Genomic DNA, 12,900 nt, shown 5'->3' on the forward strand with positions numbered 1-12,900 from the left:
ATTAATTAGGGTTTTAAAAATTTTAGGGTTTTTGTTAGTACGAGATTAAGTACTAAGATCAAATCTCAAGATGTATCTATGGATTATAGACTCAAATCATACACAATATTCAAGAAAATATCATGAAAATGATTTCTAAAATTTTCTACTAAACCTAATTCAAAAATGGATTAACACAAACCATGGATCGAAATCCATACTCTAATACCAATGCAAGCAAGGGGAACGCTCATTAGTGTGAGTTTGCAAGGCTTTGTACTCACTAGCATGAAGTACACACATGAAAGCTCAAATGGGATCCATCACCATAGCCAAGAGCTTGAAGCTCCAAGAAGATCATCCAATGTCAAAAGATTCCAAGATACAATGCAAGTCTAATACTCTAACAAAGTGACTTCTTTAGTCACTCGCTATGTCCACACTAGGCTATGCCCATGCTCTAGGCCCATGGCCACCACGCTTTTGTTGAGGTGTTGACATTGGTGCTTTGTTGGTGAAGAAGAAGCTTGGGTTTGTTGCTTTTTGGGCACACATCTTTGTTGTTGTTGCTTCTTTCTTTCTTGATTGTTGAGAGTTTAATGGTGGTGAGGAGTAATGGCTTTTTGTGAGGCCATAAAAAAGTATATCCCTCATAGAAATCTTGTGCTTTGTATTATCTTGTTTATGGTTTTTTATAGGAAGAATTTGGCTTACATGGCTTTGATTGGCATTTGGGGATCCATGTTGCCATGTTATGGTAGTGATGTGTGTGAACACATCACTACCATGTTATGGTAGTGATGTGTGTGAACACACTTAGGACCACCGGGGCACTTTTTCCCTCACTAGGAGGTTTTTTCCCTCGTGCATTGTAACACTCTAGGGATACCTTATCTTTGTTCTTACACACTTAGTAATACTACTTTTGTGTTGTGTGCTCTAGAGCTTCTTCTTCTCCAAGCTGTGTGTGCATTCCTGCAATCCTAGTTCCAACATTTGGTATCAAAGCAGCAAGAGCTTTGAGGTAGCATTGCCAAGACCCTCCACTTCATCTCCTCCATTTGAGACAAGGTTTCACATGCATCAAGAGGGCAATATATTCTATGGGCAAGTTCAAAGAGCTCAATTGCATCAGAATTTCAATATGAGGTTGTTTCGTCCATTTTTGCATTTCAAGCACTGCGCAAGTAGTTTCATCCTTTTGTGTAGATTTTTTATCAAGGCTCAGATCTGCAGAACAGGTGCCTTTTAGTCTATTTTGGGTTGTGTTAGATAGTACAAGTTGGTTTTGTGCAGGTTACTCTCTATACAGGAAACAGTTACATCAGGTACAATCACTATCATGGCTGACAACAGTGATGTATTTTGTATGTTATCTACTACTGAGGATGGGACCAACTACCCACTATGGTCTTATATGACGCGCCATGTATTGTGGTTACAAAGGGCTTGTGGAATATTGTGCAGGGTCATTATACTCGTCCTGCTTTGATAAGGACCATTATTACTGGTGTTAAAGAAGGTGCAGTGGTAGATGATGCTGCAGGTTGTGCTGCTACAAGTTCTACTGCTGCTGTTCTACAGGTTCTAATGATGCAAGATATACTCCTGAGCAAGCTAAATGGGATGCTAAAGATGCGCAGGCTCATGCCTTAATTGCGCTATCTATTAAGCATACCATCATTCCCCACATTCGTGGATGTAAGATTGCGAAGGATGCATGGGATATGCTTACACGATTGTATCAAGTTCGGAATGAAGCTCGTGTAGCTTATCTACGTAAGTAGTTAGAAAGTGAGCATATGAATAAAGGTGATCCAATGGACAGTTTCCTAACAAAGATCAAGGATCTCAAGGAGCAGTTTTGAGATAGCTGTAGATGAGATTTTGCTAGATAGTACACTTACGTAGACCGTTCTTAATGGTCTTCCAGATTCTTACGAGAGCTTTGCATCCACCCTGGGTAATCCAAATGCCCTTCTATTTGAGGATCTGGTTTCTATTTTGCTACAGGAAGAACAATCCAAGAAGAATAGGAATATTATGCGTGTTATAGATCAAGCTTTTACTGCTAGCCATAAAGGCAAAGGTAAATTTAAGCCAAAATCTATGATAGGTGCAGATATGGTCATATGATTAAGGAATGTCCTAAGGTGGCTATAGAGGCAAAGAAGAAAGAGGCTGGTATGGCTGTTGTAGATGCCTCCAACTCTAATGTTGAATCTACTGTAAGGAACTTGGTCATATGATTAAGGAATGTCCTAAGGTGGCTGTAGAGGCAAAGAAGAAAGAGGCTGGTATGGCTGTTGTAGATGCCTCCAACTCTAATGTTGAATCTGCTAGTGTTGTGCCAGAGTTATAATGGGCATTTATTGTGCAGTGCAGTTATGACCATCTTTGCACGATGTATGTATGTCTGTAGATTCATATGTATAGTATTTTGACAGTGGTGCTACTAAGCACATCACTTCGCAAGCGTGACATGTTTACTTGCCTTGAGTCTGCGCCTATTGGTAATTGTGTTGACCAGTGCTAATGGCAGCTCTTTCACACTTTTTGATGTATTGTATGTGCCTAGGATCAGAAAGAACTTATTGTCTATTTTTGCATTGACTAGGATTGGACTAGTCCATAAAGTTCATTGATGACAAATGCACAGTTCATGATCTTAGTGTAGGTGATACAATTGTGGCATCAGGTTCATCATGTTGTGGATTATATAAGCTCAATGCTTATGACAGATGTGTGGAAGATGTGACATGTGCAGTTGGACAAGCAAGCTGTATCATATGCAAAAAAGTGGCATGCACGTTTTGGGCATCTGAATTTTGCCAGTTTGATGCGTTTGCAAAAATCTGAGATGATTTCTTTGTTACCTACTTTGCAAGCGTCATCAAGGCATGTTTGTGAAGGCTGTATTCTTGGCAAGATGCAGCGTGCTTCATTTCCAAAGGATGGTTCTATGCGAGTTATTGGCAAATTGCAGCTTATACATGTGATGTATGTGGTCCAATGCAATCACCATCATTTGGTAATCATTTATACTTCGTGACTTTCATTGATGACTTTTCCAGGAATGCATGGGTGTATCCTATGAAAGCTAAGTCCGAAGTGTTTAGGTGCTTCAAATAGTTTGTCTCTTTGGCTGAAAATGTTTCTGGCTGTTGTTGGAATTAGGGTTGCAGGGAAACACACACAGCTTGGAGAAGACAAAGGTAGCACAAGGCACTCAATAGAGAGTTGCAATAGAAAGATAAGATAGCCCTAGAATGATGGGCGTATATACAATGCACGGGGGAAAAAACCTCCTAAAGAGGGAAAAAGTGCCCCGACGGTCCTAAGTGTGTTCACACACATCACTACCTCATGTATATGGTAACAAATCCCCCCTGGGAGTGATGCGGTGAATGATCTGGCACATAGAGTATAGGGAAGTGCCATGCCCTAAGGACATGATCAGTCCACAAAGGGGAGTAAGCCCAAAGCTTTGTAGAAAGCTTCAAACTTCTCACGAGACAATGCCTTTGTGAAAAGATCTGCAAGGTTGTCTTGTGTTGGCACAAATAGGACAACCTTTGCAGAAAGCTTCAAACTTCTCACGAGACAATGCCTTTGTGAAAAGATCTGCAAGGTTGGCCTGTGTTGGCACATAGGCCAAGCTGATCTCTCCTGCTGAGAGCCTCTCCCTGACATAGTGGTAATGCACCTCAATGTGCTTTGTGGGAGCATGAAAAATTGGATTCCTCGCAACTGCCAATGCGCTCTAACTGTCAGTGTAGATTGTGTTGGCAGTGTCCTGTTGTCCAACACCTAAATCAGCCACCATAAGGCGTCTGAGCCCATACACAGTCAACCGTAGCTGTGAAGACTGCCCAGTACTCAGCCTCACAACTAGAAGTGGCCACAGTAGGTTTCTTCTTGCTCAACCATGATATGCATGAGCTGCCGAGCATGAAACAAAAACCACTCGTGGACACTCGCGTGTCAAAACAACCAGCCCAATCTGAGTCCGAAAAAGCATGTAAATCTGGCGGGAATGATCCCCCCTTGGGATAAAACAAGCCAAGATGTAAAGTGCCACTCAAGTAGCAGAAAATCCTCTTGACATCCTGCCAATGCTTAGACCCTGGGCTATGCATAAATCTGCTGACCTGACTTACTGCAAACTGAATATCTGGCCTCGTGCTGCATACATAAATGAGGCATCCAACAACAGTTTGGTAAAGAGTGACATCGGCAGGATCACCTGCATCATGAAGACTCAATTTTAAACCTGTTTCCATGGGAGTGGCAATAGGTTTGCAATCTTCAAGTCCAAATTTACATAGCAATGTCTCTATGTAACTTGTCAATACCACCATCACACTGCTTAAACTGTATTCCCAAGTAATGATGTAACAGCCCCAAATCTTTCATCTTGAAAGTAGCATTCAAATCAACCTTAAATTCAGCAATATGCCTTTCATTTGGTCCAGTGATCAGCAAATCATCCACATAGAGAACGACGATGAGAAGTACATCATCCTCACGCTTTACATATAGTGTGCTTTCTGTTGGACTATTACGAAAGCCTCATTTGACCAAATGAGTATCAGCTTTCTCATACCAAGCACGAGGAGATTGCTTTAACCCATACAAAGCTTTCTTACATCTGCACACTTTATCTTCTTGTCCTTTCTTGACAAAACCGTGAGGCTGCGTTACATAAACTTCCTCAAATATGTCACCATTCAAGAAAGCAGTAACAATGTCAGATTGATGTACATTCCAACCAAAATGAGCTGCCAATGCACATAGAAAATGAACAGTAGTCATACGACAAGTGGGAGCAAAGGTCTCTTCATAATCTATGCCTTTTTGCTGTGCATAGCCCTTTGCAACAAGTCGAGCCTTATAGCGATCAATCTCACCATCCGGCTTGCGTTTCAACTTGTAAACCCACTTTGTACCAATGGCCTTTTTGCCAGGAGGCAAATCATATAAAGTCTATAAGTGCATCATATTCAGATTGCATGGTGTGAGGTGAAAAAAAGAAGAAAGAACCTGCCTCTATAGCTCTTCCACCTCCCAAACTTGGAAAAACTACCAGGAACGGGGCACCACCAGCCACCGGCTGGAACACTCTCTCAACATTAGCCACCCACCCACACCATAAGACAGCTCAAAACCATGAAGGACAGATGATATATTCAGCAAACACACAACACCATACACACTGTATAAACACAGCAAATACACCAAAGACCAGGACTCTGGCCAGGATTTACTGCCAAGGGAGTACACCCTTGCGTCTGACGACCAAGCCTCTGTTTCCCAGTCCCTATAATCTCCAGAGGGCGCCCACACCAACAACCCTTCTTCACTTTCTCTGTAGCCTGGCTACTCTCTGTCTGCTGCTACCTGCCAATTGTCGTAGGCGAGCCCCACTGTCTCCAGCCCACACATCAGCACCACTTCTGCATCCAACCCACACAAAAGCCCAAGGCTCCCTCTCTGGTCAGCATCCACGCACTGCCTGCAATCACCGCCCACACAAGACCAACTACTCTCTCTAGAAGGAGCCCACACCAGCTAACCCTCACTCAGCAGCTCCCACTCTCTGTATGTCGTGACCAGCAGCTTCACCAACCACCAGAGCCTTGCACAATCTCTTCACCACGAACCCACTGCTCACCGCAGCATCCTCAGATATCTAGCCCAAGCCACATCTCACTCACAGCAGCCCTCCCTTGCTGCTTCAATCACCAGCTCATACTAAACCATTACCCATAGGCCTGCAGCCTCTTCTCTACAGTCATCAACCCTTTTATATCCAACACACAAGGCCCATACCAGCCTCTCTCTTACCCGTCGTCACTTCAGAGCCACAGCAGCTCTCTACTTCCCTGTACACAAGGTGACTACCGGCGTTTTGCCTTCGAGGCCATATCTCTGCAGTAGCACCAGCCACTCACCTACGGCTGCACACCAATCCCTCTCTCTCTTTTGGCTCAAGTGCTCCAGATCCCTTGTCCCCACGACTCCTTGTCTGCCAACGCCAGCCTGCAGCCCTTCTTGTTTGGATTAGAGTCACCCCAGCAGCTCTCTCCAGTCGCCAACAGCTCTCTCTGCTTGTCTCACGCCCAACCATACGAGGCCCCCCACACACAAAAGGCAGCCCTCAATTAGTCACCTTACTCCAGTAGCTGCGCTCCTACAGCCAGTAGCGCTAACCTTCCCAGCCGTCAGCTGCATACACCTGAGAATCTTCTGGTCGACCAAGGCGGCTTTCTCATGCGCCTAGCTACTCAAACCACACACGCCTTCACTCCCTTGATGGCTGCTGACACCCCTCAGCTTCAGCCCTAACAACCAGACAGCCTCGCCTTCCATGAACCCCAACTGGTTTTTTCCTCAGAGGTATAAACGGCGACCCCCTCCCGTTGCAGCCCCTTCGCAAGGTGACTCTCTCTTGGCGTTGCAGTCCACTCGCAAGGCGACGACCCCACCTCGCCGGCACCCGGCTCCTTCAAAACGGCCGCCGCCTTCATCTTTTACGCCTTCGACACTTTCACCAGCTTCTAGAGCTCTAAGCTGGCGACCACCCATGCCTTCACGTGGCTGTTTAAATTGGCCATATTATATATTTAATATTTTTCTAAAAAGTCTCCAAACCACATAATTATGGCCACCACTACTATTACAAGAGCCCCTTCCTTACACTTTTCCAGAACATCACACCGCGCCGAACCTTCCAATAAATGCGAGAGTTGTCTGCATTCTCGTCATCAACATCATTCACATCAAGCCCATCAATTTCTAATCTCGATGCTCTCCATTTAGCAACCACCGGCACACTACATTATTGCCATAAAATTCCCAGATCACCAGCATTTTCTCCGGAACAAACACGTGCATAATCCAGCTTTCAACAAAACCACCCAGCCTGTACACTTGCCAGGGCATTCAGGGCAAAATTTATTTGCACACCACACGCACCATATGTACACTGACCAAAAAACCCTCTCAGATTTTAGCCTGACACATGGCAGCCAACCAATTTTCTGAATTCTGTGCTTCATCAAAAGACAGAGGTTCCTCAACATCACATAAGTTAGAAACAGCCAAAGCATAGCAATCTGATGCATAAGATGCATGGAGAGAACCTGAACGAGTACAACTAGACAAAGGTGCATCCAATTTACTGTCACGTAAAGTATGCACCAGCCATTTTGGCATACATCTAGCTTGCTCATTTTCTGCCACTTCCTCATTAAGTACATCATGTACATCTGCATTAGTGATGATAGGCTGATTCATAACATTTTCTGAAACCCCCATAGGCTGTACATTTGCCTCATTGGAATCTACATGTGAACTTCCACCACTGAAAAGAGGCAACAAACTGTCATAAATGTCCTGTGAGCTTACATTACTGTCTCTTGTTTATGACAGCAGGGGCTGAACAGAATCCTCCACAAACACAACATCCCGTGAAACCAAGATACGCTTTGTTTGTGGATGATACAACCTGTAACCTTTGCTTTCAGTACTATAACCAACAAAAATACATTTGACAGCCTTATCATCCAGTTTCCTGCGCTGTGTTTGTGGCACCAAAGCATATGATAAACAGCCAAAAACACGCATGTTCTCAATAGATGGCTTTCTATCATGCCATGCTTCATATGGAGTCATAGACTGCAAAGCCTTCGTAGGACACCTGTTTAGTACATAAGTGGCACACATGATAGCCTCAAGCCAAAACGAATGCGGCAAAGCTTGACTCTTGACCATACATCGTGCCATTTCCGTAAGTGACCTGTTTTTCCTCTCAGCAACACCATTTTGCTGAGGTGTATACGGCAGTGTACATTGGTGTTTTATCCCACGACTAGCCAGCAATGCATTGAATTCATGAGACATATACTCCCCCCCTCGATCAGAACGGAGGGTGCCCATAGTACATTTCGAGACATTTTCAGCCAAAGCCCCCCTTGACACTAGCAAGGAAAGTGTCCATATCATCTTCCTCATGCATAATCTTCGACTCTAGCTCTTTACGCAGTAGTGCAATTTTAGCTTCATTGCGACTTGCATAAAGACCAGCTAGAATATCCCAAGCCTGCTTTGCAGATTTTGCTGAACGAATGTGTGGAGTAATAGTGCGCTTCACGGATAATACAATCACTGCATGAGCCTACGCATCTCTTACATCCCAACGAGCTTGCTCAGCCGTAGGCAAAACAACTCTAATAGGGGCAATCCCTGCAACAAAACCTACAGCATCCTTAACATCCCCTGAATCCGCAGAACCAGGACGTACATCAATGCCCTGCACAATGTTCCAGACGCCCTTTGACACAAGTACATGTTGCATCATATAAGCCCACATAGGATAATTATCCCCATCCAATCTGTCCTCAGCAGCAGCAGCAAACATCTTGAACACATCTGTGTTGTTGTCAGCCATGACAAATGCTTGTACCTGATGTGAAAACTGCTTGAAAAGAGGAGAAACGAAGTGGGAACAATACGTGCTGTATAGCACGAACCTTAGAAGACTGTAAGGGGCTTGTTACGCAGAAAACAGCACTGACAAAAATTCTGCACAAAATGACGAAACTGCTTGCGCAGAACTTGCAATGCAAAAACAGAGGCCGAAACGACCTCGAATCAAAATTCTGACGCAACCTGTTAATGCGTATAAAAACTCGTCTCAATCGGAGGAGATGAAGCGGAGGGTCCTGGCGATGCTGCCGCGAAGCTCTTACTGCTCTGATACCAATTGTTGGAATTAGGGTTGCAGGGAAACACACACAGCTTGGAGAAGACAAAGGTAGCACAAGGCACTCAATAGAGAGTTGCAATAGAAAGATAAGATAGCCCTAGAATGATGGGCGTATATACAATGCACGGGGGAAAAAACCTCCTACAGAGGGAAAAAGTGCCCCGGCGGCGGTCCTAAGTGTGTTCACACACATCACTACCTCATGTATATGGTAACAGCTGTAAAGTGGGCGCCCTTCATTTTGATCGAGGGGGGGAGTATATATCTAAAGAGTTCAATGCATTCTTGGTAGATCGTGGGATAAAACATCAATGTACAGTGCCTTATACACCACAACAGAATGGCGTTGTTGAGAGAAAGAATCTTACTCTCATGGAGATAGCAAGGTGTATAGTTAAGAGCCAAGCCTTGCCACATGCATTTTGGCTAGAAGCTATAATGTGTGCTGCATATGTACTTAACACATGTCCCACTAAAGCATTAAAGTCTGTCACTCTATATGAGTCTTGGCATGGTTGCAAGCCATCTATGGCTTATTTGCGTGTATTTGGTTGCCTGGCTTATGCTCTTGTACTAGAGTAGCATCATAGGAAATTGGATAATAAGGCTATTAAATGCATTTTTGTTGGCTACAGTGTAGAAAGTAAAGGCTATCATTTGTATCATCCGCAGTTAAATGTATCTTGGTCAGTCAAGATGTTGTTTTTATTGAGGATGCAGTTTAGCCTTTGCTTTCATGTACCAGAGATGTACATGTTTGCTCACAAGATGTGTATGAGACATTGTTGCCTTTGTTTTGGTAGTGCTGTGGTTAGTCATATGTAGCACCAAATGAGGCAAATATACAGCCTACACAGGTTTTTAATGAGTCTACAAATCAGTCCATTTCTGATGCAGATATTCATGATGCACTTGATGAGAGTCCAAGTCAATGCCTAAATGGCTAGTGCAAACTTTGCATGACAGCAAATTGGCCTTTGCCTAGTCGTACTCATTTTGGTTCTCAGCATGCATCATATGCATCAGCTTGTTTTGCATTGGCTGTTGCGAGTATGTATAATGAAGAAGAGCCTATTTTGTTTGAAGAGGCACAAAATTTAGAAAATTGGATGGCTGCTATGCATGTTGAATATGATGCTATTGTGAAGAATAGCACATGGTCTTTATGTGATTTGCCTCTTGATAAAAAGGCAATTGGCACTAAGTGGGTGTATAAGCTAAAGCGTAAGCCTGATGGTAGCATTGATCGATATAAGGCCAGGCTTGTAGCAAAGGGTTATGCTTAGCAAAAGGGCTTTGATTTTGATGAGACCTTTGCTTCCACTTGCTATATGATAACCATTCATAGCATTTGTGCATTGGCAGCTCATCATGGTTGGAATGTACATCAATTGGACATCAAGACTGCATTTTTGAATGGTGATTTGCATGATGAGGTGTATGTAACACAACCTCATGGTTTTGTTCAAAAAGGGCAAGAAACCAAGGTATATAGATTAAAGAAAGCATTGTATGGCTTAAAGCAAGTGCCACGTGCTTGGTATGAGAAGATACATGCATATTTGATTGCACATGGTTTCTGTAATAGTCCAACCGAGAGCACCTTGTATGTAAAGCATGAAGGTGATGTACTTTTGATCATTGTGCTATATGCGGATGACATGCTGCTCACTGGTCCTAATGAGATGCATATTGTAAATTTCAAGATTGAATTAAATTCAGCATTTGAGATGTCAAATTTGGGCCTACTGCATCATTACTTGGGCATTCAGTGTAAGCAATGTGATGGAGGTATTGCTTTATGTTAGACAAAGTACATTGAGGCATTGTTGCGTAGATTCGATCTTGAGGATTGTAAGACTATTGCTACACCTATGGAGACCTCACATAGATGAGCAAGTTTATGCATAGCCCAGGCACTAAGCATTAGTAGTAGGCAGTTAAGCAACTCTTTCGCTACTTGAGTGGTATGAGGCACCTTGGGTTGTTTTATCCCACGGGGATCATTACCACCAAATTTACATGCTTTTCTAGATTTTGATTGGGTTGGTTGCTATGACACTCGCGTGTCCCACAAGTAGTTTTTGCTTCATGCTTGGCAACTTATGCATATCATGGTTGAGTAAGAAGTAGCCTACTGTGGCCACTTCCAGTTGTGAAGTTGAGTACAAGGCAGCTTTCACAGCTACAGTTGAGTGTGTTTGGCTCATACACCTTGTGGATTTGGGTGTTTGGATAGCCATCTGCCACCACCATATTCACTGATAGTCAGAGCACATTGGCAGTTGTGAGGAACCCAATGTTCCATGCTTGCACTAAGCACATTGAGGTGCACTATCATTATGTCAGGGAGAGGCTCTCTATGAGAGCGAGCTCAGTTTGGCATATGTGCCAACACAGGATAACCTTGCTGATCTTTTCACAAAGGCATTGCCTCATGAGAAGTTTGAAGCTTTTCACAAAGCTTTGGGCTTACTTTCTTTTATGGATTGATCATAGTCCATATGGCCTGACACTTTCCCATACATTTAGTACCAGCTCATGTTCACAGCATCACTCCTAGGGGGGATTTGTTACCATGTTATGGTAGTGATGTGTGTGAGCACACTTAGGACCACCGGGGCACTTTTCCCTCAATAGGAGGTTTTTTTCCCCCGTGCATTATATACACACCCAACACTCTAGGGCTACCTTATCTTTGTTCTTACACACTTAGTAATACTACTTTTGTGTTGTGTGCTCTAGAGCTTCTTCTTCTCCAAGCTGTGTGTGCTTTCCTACAACCCTAGTTCCAACAATCCATACTTGTGTAATTTTCTCACAATAGATCATGGCTTTAATTGGCATCTGCTGGGGATCCACACTTGTGTATTTCCCTCATGAACCTTATGCTTGTAACAATCTTTTAGGAACCTAATATGAAGTGATGGTGGTCTTATACCTATTTTGAGCTTGTTCCTAGCATGTGGACATTTTGGCATGTCAGAATGTGGATTTGTATTGTTGAGTTTGAGCTTTGATGGAGATTAAGGTATCCGAATCGACGATGCATCTTCATAAAAGCCTTGTGCTTGGAGTAGTGCTTTGTTCACCCATAATGTTGTTAAAATATCATGAGAGTTGTTTCTTTGGTGGTGTCACCTTGGTGCTACTTGTGGCCTTTCTTGCTTTATTGGTCTCTTGAGTTGATGAAAATCGGGCCCTTGCTAGAGGGGTTGTTGATGTCAAGGTTTCCCTTGTTTATATACTGTTGTCATTGGTATATTCCATCTGAGCTTGTGAATGGAAAGAGGCTCAAGAGTGAAAGTTGGTGGGTAAGGCTATAGATTTACCTTTGTCTATTGTTGTAGATATGGCCTTTGTTTGTTGCCTTTGCTTGGGGAATGATTTCAAGAAGGGCTCTTGGTGATGAGGTTTGGGAGTTTATCGTGTGTTCCTTCCTGATGAAAGAGGAGTTTCCAATGTAGAATCTTCCTTGTATATGACAATTGAAGATGTAGGGTTTATGGTTGGTTCATGATTTGTAGTCATTAAAATGAGGTTTGACTTTTTATTGTAGCATTAATTAGCTCAATGACTGCCTTTGATGAGGTTACACTATGAGGTTAATGACTGCCTTTGATGAGGTTACACTATGAGGGCTCTTTGAAGTATTTATGCAGTTTGTCAAGGGAAACTACTGATGTGGAAGATAGGTCTTGATGATTGAGGTTGGTAGTTGTTATTGAGGTTGTAAGCTTGGGTGCATTAGGTTGCACCTTCATTGGGTTTGATGGTGAAGGTTAACTGACTTTTGTGAAGAGTGTCTAAGACTTCATTTATAGTAGGATCTTCCTTCTTATAGAATGTATCATCAATTTGATTGTGTTGGTTTTTAGGCATATATCATCCTCCCAAGATGATATCTACTTCTAGCACAAAATTTGTACTTATAGTTCATGGAGTTAGAGCCAATGTAAATGATTTGATCAAAGGATCATAAGGTTGACATTAGGTGATCCCTTACGAATGGAATCCATTCTTGTGAAGTTTGAAACATTGTGATTGGCCTAGTATTTTCCAGAACTCTACCATCATAAGATTGTCTATATGCTAAGGATATTGTACTTGTATCATAGATAGAATTGTGCTTGTATCATAGATGTTCCTAT

General features: G+C 43.0%; 2 pseudogenes; both read right to left on the reverse strand.

The window, feature by feature from the left end:
- Window positions 1-3,435: 3,435 nt before the first annotated feature.
- Window positions 3,436-4,262, reverse strand: LOC147617636 (secreted RxLR effector protein 161-like; annotated as a pseudogene).
- A 3,677-nt stretch (window positions 4,263-7,939) lies between these two features.
- LOC147617637 (uncharacterized) lies at window positions 7,940-8,431 on the reverse strand (annotated as a pseudogene).
- Between the last annotated feature and the right edge of the window lie 4,469 nt (window positions 8,432-12,900).

Source organism: Cibotium barometz, chromosome 36 (genome assembly GCF_041138505.1).
Source record: "Cibotium barometz isolate CiBa-2024 chromosome 36, ASM4113850v1, whole genome shotgun sequence".
In the NCBI taxonomy this organism is placed as follows: Eukaryota; Viridiplantae; Streptophyta; class Polypodiopsida; order Cyatheales; family Cibotiaceae; genus Cibotium; species Cibotium barometz.